The sequence below is a fragment of the Halictus rubicundus genome, chromosome 12, assembly GCF_050948215.1.
Source record: "Halictus rubicundus isolate RS-2024b chromosome 12, iyHalRubi1_principal, whole genome shotgun sequence".
In the NCBI taxonomy this organism is placed as follows: domain Eukaryota; kingdom Metazoa; phylum Arthropoda; class Insecta; order Hymenoptera; family Halictidae; genus Halictus; species Halictus rubicundus.
In genome coordinates, this window is record NC_135160.1 from 12,429,642 (window position 1) to 12,438,529 (window position 8,888).

Genomic DNA, 8,888 nt, shown 5'->3' on the forward strand with positions numbered 1-8,888 from the left:
AGATCAACGATAACAATAATAATATCCGTGGGACGTCGATGTGGGCTTCAAGGTCACGCAGCTCGACGAGGCCATCAAATCGGAACGAGCTCGATCGAGCGTACAGCGGTGCACCGATTGGAATCCCGATATCGATATCGGATGTCCGATTTCGCCGACCTCGATCGATCGATCGCTTACGGTAGCCGGGCCGATAACGGTGCCCCGATACGTCCGAGAGCCTCGATCGCGATCGATCCTCGAACGGTAGACAGTCCGATCAGTTAAACTGTTACAAACTGCTCGGACGACGCGGACCACCCTGGACGTCTCCAAAATCTGTTTCAAAAATCACTTACAGCTTTGGATCTCTACACAAAATAACAACAAACAAACAGACATTTTGTTCCACAATATTAAAACTACTTGATTCCTCATCTAAAATTGAAAACATATATTCTATAAGAACAATTTTTAAAGAGGATCCTGAGGATAGTATTCCCTACCACTAAAACTTCAGACAAACTTCCTCAAAGAAACGTGCAAGTGTGAACGGACTTTCTCGAAAACTGTTCTGACAATTGCTTTCCACAAAAATTTTACAGAAACACACATACATTTCCTCAACGAAACCTACAAGTGTGAATGGACTTTTTCGAAAACTGTTCTGATAATTCCTCGCCACAAAAATTTTACAGAAATACACATACATTTCCTCAACGAAACCTACAAGTGTGAATGGACTTTTTCGAAAACTGTTCTGATAATTCCTCGCCACAAAAATTTTACAGAAACACACATACATTTCCTCAACGAAACCTACAAGTGTGAACGAACTTTTTCGAAAACTGTTCTGACAATTGCTTGCCACAAGAATTTTACAGAAACACACATACATTTCCTCAACGAAACCTACGAGTGTGAACGGATGTTTTCAAAAACTGTTTGTCAGAAAAATTTTGTAGACAAGCAAATAAAATATTTCGAAAACCTGTCTGCTGTTCATTTGGATCTCTGAACAAAAGAAACAAGTCTTCTCGACCGAACAGGTAGCAGTACTATTAATACACTCGCCGAAGCACGAGCGTCGATCAGAGCTCAAATATCCCAGAAAATCTGGTCCCCTAGGTATCGAATGACTATGAGCGGCTTTTCGAAGATTTCAGCATGATCTTCGATCGTGCCGTTCGGCGGAGAGCAACTCGATCTCCTCGGAACTGCAAAATTACAATGTTCTGGGATCGAGGCGATGCCGAGAGGAGCCCCGGTGTCCGGTTTCGAGCGCGAGCATGTTCTATGTACAATGATTTATCCGAGACAGCATCTCGCGAGGTTTCCAGGGAACAATGCGCCGAGGTATTTCGCGTTCATTGATGCGGCTATTAGACGGCGAGAGGACTCTCGCATTCCTCTCTCTCTTCCTCTATCGTTCTCCGCGGGCAACTTGTCATCTCGGCGAGGAGAACACGCGCCGCCGCGAAGCGGATTCGCTTTGCTAGCGGTAGCAGAAACGGCTGAAAACAGGCTGGCACGGCTAGCAGCCAGCTGCGCTAACGATCCGAATAACTGGCCTGCAAATCGCGGGTCCCTGCAGCATAGCAATCGCGATCCGCGATTACCGGAGGTCGGCCGCTTCCATTTAATGGAGAACCGATCCTATTCCAGTCAGGCAACTGTTGTGCCCCTACGGAGCATCTCGCCGCGGTGCAAACCGTCTCGGACTTGTTCCTCAAACCTCCTCAAACCTTCCTCGATCCTCGGTCAACCATCGTGCCCAAAAAGTCCCACAAAATCGGAGCAATTCGATCACTGTAGTCAGCGTAGTCCGCGGGATCTTTAGGCGAAATAAAAATGTTCTGCATCAGCTGCAACAGACAGGAGTTCAGTAGACTATGGGCCGAAAATACTGCAACAGTATTCTCTCAAATTCTTCAAATATTTTTACTGTCCTGTGTTTCAATGTCTTCTAAATTTCAATTCGCTTTCAAGTCTCACTCGAAAGGTCCATAAAAGTGGAAAAATTAAAATGGGCAATGCTGAAAGTTTCTGAAGCGATTAAATCTAAAAGTAGCAGCATCCAATTTTTCAGAGGTCTCCGAAAATCGGATCTTTAATGACTGCTCGATACAGCTATCGTTACATTTCAAACAGAGCGATTCCTTTCGCGTTCTTAAAGTGACATAGTCATTTTTACGAACGCCCGGCAGCAAATCCTTTCACGGATGAAAAAAAGTTGCCAAAAAAAATAGTTTGGCCCATGGGGGGATCGAACCCGCGACCTTCGCGTTATTAGCACGACGCTCTAACCAACTGAGCTAATGGGCCGACTCCATTCACCGTTGAGTTAGACGGAATCAATTATTAATTTGTACTCGTGGATCATCGACATGTGTCCGGGTTTAATGGCTGCGGCGTGCTCGCTTGACAGAAAATATCGGGGACAGGTTCTGTTGACACACGTAACGGCGTTCATGTGCTTCGAACGCATAAATACAGCTTCACTGGTCAATAATTCGTAATAATGTTTGCAGAGATAAACTACACGGGCATTTGTAAAAATAGAGGAAGCGGTAGGAGTGAGCGAACGGTAAAAACGAAGCGAATGGATCCGCGTAGAAATAAAGAAGATTATGAACCGTCTATTTCGAGCATCGAATTTTTCTTCGTGGAAAATTCCTGCCGGTTTGATGACCGCAGATGTAAACGATCGGCGAACGATCCTGTCCGATCGATCCCGCTGCGATTCGAGAACCGATTTCCCGGGGACCGGCTATGGCGAACGGTACTCGCTAATAAGATCCACCGATCGAGATTTCCTCGTACTCGTCGCGGTTTCCGCGGCTCGCTATCATTCGACGACCGACGCTGTTCGTCCTGCGAGGTTAGGCTCCACGGTCCGTGCGTTCGCCGTGGTTAATGTGCCGGCATCGCGAGGAAACAGATAATTTAGCGCCGCGCAAACCGTCGCCCGGAACAATCTATGCGCCTATACGCAGACCGCCGAAAACATCTGACCCAGAAATCAGGCGAACCGGCGCGGCGCGATACCGCTACGCACTTCCGACTCGAGCGAAACAATCGAAGCAGCATCCGTTTTTATTCTCACGATGGTACTTATTCCCGACTGGCCGAAAATATCGCTTCAAGCAGTAGACAATGTACCTCGTTTTACGGCGCAATTGTCCTCCTGGAAATCAAATAGTTCAGTCATGAGATACAGGGTTTAAAGTTGAAGTTTACTTCATTTGTTTAGTCTTTATTTACAGCAGTTGAGTACCTTATCTTTCGGAGATGTTGACTAAACTGGATACTAGTCTATTTGGCAGTAATTTTTCACGCTGTCAGAATTTTTCTTCGTCGAGAGAATTCTTCTTGCTGCTGTAAGTACGTTGAGAATTAAAAGTGAAACGTCGTAGAAACTTTCCCAATCGAGAGAGAAAGGGTAGCGCGTGTTTTATCGACATGGTCGAAATCATCGGAATGATGACTTAAACCCCCCCTAATTTGGTATGTGCTACCTCATACTTCATTCCAGACGAAATCCTAATTTGGCTTCCATGTCGCACAGAGCAAAGTTCCGAGACTATCTAAAACTAAAAATTGTTAGAATTCAAGATTTTGTATCTCATAAACAAACTTGAAACCATCGAAACGATGACTTAAACCCCCCCCTAATTTGATATGTGCTACCTCATACTTCATTCCAGACGAAATCCTAATTAGGCTTCCATGTCGCACAGAGCAAAGTTCCGAGACTATCTAAAACTAAAAATTGTTAGAATTCAAGATTTTGTATCTCATAAACAAACTTGAAACCATCGAAACGATGACTTAAACCCCCCCTAATTTGGTATGTGCTACCTCATACTTCATTCCAGACGAAATCCTAATTTGGCTTCCATGTCGCACAGAGCAAAGTTCCGAGACTATCTAAAACTAAAAATTGTTAGAATTCAAGATTTTGTATCTCATAAACAAACTTGAAACGATCGAAACGATGACTTAAACCCCCCCTAATTTGGTATGTGCTACCTCATACTTCATTCCAGACGAAATCCGAATTAGGCTTCCATGTCGCACAGAGCAAAGTTCCGAGACTATCTAAAACTAAAAATTGTTAGAATTCAAGATTTTGTATCTCATAAACAAACTTGAAACCATCGAAACGATGAATTAAACCCCCCCTAATTTGGTATGTGCTACCTCATACTTCATTCCAGACGAAATCCTAATTAGGCTTCCATGTCGCACAGAGCAAAGTTCCGAGACTATCTAAAACTAAAAATTGTTAGAATTCAAGATTTTGTATCTCATAAACAAACTTGAAACGATCGAAACGATGACTTAAACCCCCCCTAATTTGGTATGTGCTACCTCATACTTCATTCCAGACGAAATCCGAATTAGGCTTCCATGTCGCACAGAGCAAAGTTCCGAGACTATCTAAAACTAAAAATTGTTAGAATTCAAGATTTTGTATCTCATAAACAAGCTTGAAACCATCGAAATGATGACTTAGAGTCCCCCCATTTTTGTATGTACTATCACACATTTCATTTTAAGTGCACCACTGTCTGTTCTAGGACGTCGCATAACGCAAAGTTCAGAATTCGAAGGTGGACTTGATCTCCAGTCGCACAGAGATCATGAACGCAAAACTTCGTATTTCGCAAACCCTAAATCAATGACTGTCCAGCTGTTTTCGCGTGTGAAATCCCATATTTCACGCACGAGCGAATTTCTTCGACGTGGCAGGCAGCAAAGTTCAGAGGCTCCTGGAGGAATGCGCTTCCGGTCGCGCGGATTCCCGCGGCTGACGAGGCGTTCAAGGTCGTTTACACGAACGCGCTTAAAAAGATGCGGCTGCATGACCGTGCGGGATCGGTTCTCCATTAAAGATAGGTCTGATCTTGCTCGTTGGCGTTCGTTGATCATCCTTGAGCGGGGTCGTGCGACCGATTTATTCAGATCGCAGCGATTACGGAACAATCGAGCGATTTACCAGGCAGAGCGGTATGCTCGCCGTGCGAAACTTGCAAATTTTCTGGCGAAGAATCTTCCCTGTTCCTACGTTCCTCTCTCTTTCTACCGGGAAAGTATGGTTCCTCTCTGTTTAGGATGAAAACCCGTTACCGGGCTGTTGAAATTTCGATTTACGCCGAACCGAGCCGCGCGCGCGAATCAATTCGAATATTATCGGCGCCTCTGTTCGAGATCGGTAGCGATCTATGGGAACAGTCGAGTGCTCCATCATGCTCGTAGATTGACGATGAACGCGGCGGAGTACGAAGTGTAGTCAATACTTTTACCCTGGGACCAGCGAGCCCGACACAATGGCGGGAGAGAACGTTCTCATAGCTACGCGCCACGGCCAGGGCAATTAGCATCTAATAACTCGAAGTTCGTTAGCGGAGGCCTTCGCGCCACGCGAGCATTGTTCCTAGAGGCTGTTAAGCCCTTTGCTGGGACCAAGCGATACAAGTACGTCTTTGCCGAGTAGATTTCAATTATCGCGCTCCATTTTAAGACTCCCGATCCCTTTCTTCGAAAACCAAGTTTTACCAGTTACGGTGTCGATCGATAGATCTTCATTATATTTTCGACGTGGCGTACTTCCGGTTCGATCCCGGAACGGGATCTTCTGCCCGGGTAGCTTCCATTTTGATTAATGAGATTAACCCTTTGCATTCTATTTTAACTCGAGAACATTTCTATCTGCCTAGATAATTTTGAAAATAATTCGACTGTCTTCAACTAAACTGGGAGATTCTTGACGTCATATACGACGAACGTATGAATAATTGAGTAGGGAATAATGGATTGCATAAAATGAAGGGAGCGGGCTTGGATAAGAAAAAATCGACGGAGCTTTAACGAAGTAACTGGTTTAATAATTTCCAAACGGAAGCATTATAATACCCTTCGACGACTGCGGGATAAGATATGCGAAACCGGTCGTTTGACCATCATTGGTAAGTTTAACGTTAGGGTAACCGGTCTTGTGCGGAAGCAGTCGATTCCCGAATGAATGGTCGTCGATTTTTGCGAAATTCGGCTCGAAGGCCGGGAGCGTTTAAGAAACGCGGAAGTTCCCGGAGCGTGACGAGGTAATCAACGAAGCGCGCGCGAGCATAAGCGAGCACAAGCGTGCAAAAGCGTGCAAAAGCGAGCAAAAGCGAGCCGGCGAACGCACCCACGTACGGGGACGAACAATGTACCGTAATCGCGATTTGCGGGAGGACGCGCGTGGCTCCGATCCGCGCGCATTGTCCGCGAGAAGCGTGTGCAGCGCTCGCCCCGCGAACGGTTCCGCCGGGCCTTGTTCCCTCAATTAATAAAAGTACTGCAAAAAACGGGACCGACGGCGTAATTAAAGCGCAATACGGAAGACGCGGATCCGCCGGGAGACGTTCTCTCGCACGGAAACCAGGTGACAGAGACAAGGAGGAAGAGAGAAAGAGATAGACAGGTAGATAAAGAAAGAGGGAGAGAGAGAGAGAGAGAGAGAGAGAGAGAGAGAGAGAGAGAGAGAAGGAGAGGTGGACACCGGTCGCGCTTCATGCCAATTTAACCCGTCCGCTGTCCTAGGCCGGAAAATGAAACAAAAGTATCGAACGTGAGCTGGATGCAGGACCTGTTCTCCTCGCGAAAGGGTTCCGTTACTCTTCACCGAGCACGAAGACGATCCGTTAATTAGTCTCACCTGGAAACACGGAAATTGAACGCCTCCGACGACCCGGGGTTTGCGCGGACTTCATTTCCGGGTAGGAATTTAGGGGGCGATCGCGCGGTCGGCGATCTTTGCGACTTGTCTTTGCGACATGGAAACATGTATGAAGGCTGCGAGGAATTCCTGTGTGACGGAAGCACGAGGGATTCAAGCGATTGTTGTAATTTTTTTGCCAGAAAATATTCATCATTGTCGAAGATATGACCATTCCACCGGAAGTGTTTTTATCTCGAGATGTTCCACGATGACCACACGCTCGGAGAACTTTGGGAATTTTTTCCTCAAAAACTTGTACGTGTATCGACATAAATGTTAACTGATCTGAAAGACGATGGGTTCAGGTACTTCTTCTAATTTTTTCATTAAGGAATCATACCGATTGTCAAAGATATGATTTTCCTATCGGAGGTCCTTCTCTCGAGAGACATTCCACGATCATCACTCAATTAGCGATCTTCGAGAATTTCTTGCGTAGAAGCTAGTACATGTATCGTAACAAATGTTTTCCTATCCGAACGACGATAGATTCAAGTAATCCCTGTAATTTTTTCATTAAGAAATAATAACAATTATCAAAGCTATGATTTTCCTACTGGAGGTCCTTCTCTTCAGAGACGTTCCACGATCATCACTCAATTAGTGATCTTTGAGAAGTTTTTGCGTAGATGCTAGTATATGTATCGTAACAAATGTTTTCCTATCTGAACGACGATAGATTCAAGTAATCCCTGTAATTTTTTCATTAAGAAATCATAACAATTATCAAAGCTATGATTTTCCTACCGGAGGTCCTTCTCTCCAGAGACGTTCCACGATCATCACTCAATTAGCGATCTTCGAGAATTTCTTGCGTAGAAGCTAGTACAGGTATCGTAACAAATGTTTTCCTATCCGAACGACGATAGATTCAAGTAATCCCTGTAATTTTTTCATTAAGAAATCATAACAATTATCAAAGCTATGATTTTCCTAATGGAGGTCCTTCCCTCCAGAGACGTTCCACGATCATCACTCAATTAGTGATCTTCGAGAATTTCTTGCGTAAAAACTAGAACACGTACCGTAACAAATGTTTTCCTATCCGAACGACGATAGATTCAAGTAATCCCTGCAATTTTTCCATCGAAAAATATTAACAATCGTCAAAGGTACAACTACCCTACCGAAGGTTCTTTCTGTGACGCACAAGGTTCTGCGCAACCAAAAACTCGTCCTGCCGTTCCCGCCGAAAATCCCAGAACAAACTAAAACAAACTAAGTGTAATATCTTCATACCTCTCAGTCGCTGTACGGCGAAAACGAAAATCGTCGGAGCCCTGCATCAGCACCACCACCATAACAGCCCTCCTCCGTCACCATGAGACGCATAGTAAGCCCGGCGAGACTCGTGTCGGGGGAGAGAGAAAGGAAAGCAGAGAGGCACAAAGGCAGAAAGGAAAAAGAATGGTGCAGCACACGTAACGCGACGAGCAAGGAAGGAGATCGCGCGAGTGAACCGGATGGCGAAACGACTTTTTGAGCGAGTGAACACCCGCGTGACACTGGAGCACGACCGTGTACCGTTTTGCCCTCGGCCCGTTCTTCGCGAGCGCGGAATAAAAGTTCGCTGCCACAGGTTGTCGGGGGACAGGATAATCGTCCGTGTCGAGGGACGAGCGACGCCATTAGCATTGTTGTTATTGTAAACGGGACATGTGCTTGTCGGGGGGCGGGGGGGGGGGGGATGTTGGCAAGTAAACGCGAGGGGTCGCGAGGATTCATTGTTGCGCGAGGTAACCGTCTCCCTCTCGCCTTCTCCGTCGCTCTCGCGGCTTTTATGCAAATAGAGGAATTCGCCTCGCGAGGTTCCCAACCAGCGAGACCGCATGAATGGGTAATTGACGAGCGACTTCCTCCGTGTGGCCGCAACAGTCGATACCACGTCGTTGCCGCCATTGCTGAAACGGAAAAACCTTTCTTGGAAACTCTTGTAGACCTTGCGGAGGCGATTCGAGAGCCTCGGTACAACACCGAACGTTAGGTCCTCGAGAGCCGCAGCTTTCGATCGTCTAATGACAACCCTGGCTGCATCCTGTCAGCTCCTTCAGCACACATTCTGTTTTGCCATTCTTTTGAACGAACCACTTCGGCGTCAACGTTACCTTTCTTGTCGGACCTAAAACAAGCGGTCCATCTGTGA

At 46.0% G+C, this 8,888-nt stretch overlaps 1 non-coding gene across 1 annotated transcript; it reads right to left on the bottom strand.

Annotated features, from left to right (window-relative positions):
* Positions 1-2,230: 2,230 nt before the first annotated feature.
* On the bottom strand, positions 2,231-2,304 carry Trnai-aau (transfer RNA isoleucine (anticodon AAU)). The gene has a single exon. It is a non-coding gene; the product is annotated as a tRNA-Ile (tRNA).
* Positions 2,305-8,888: the final 6,584 nt, after the last annotated feature.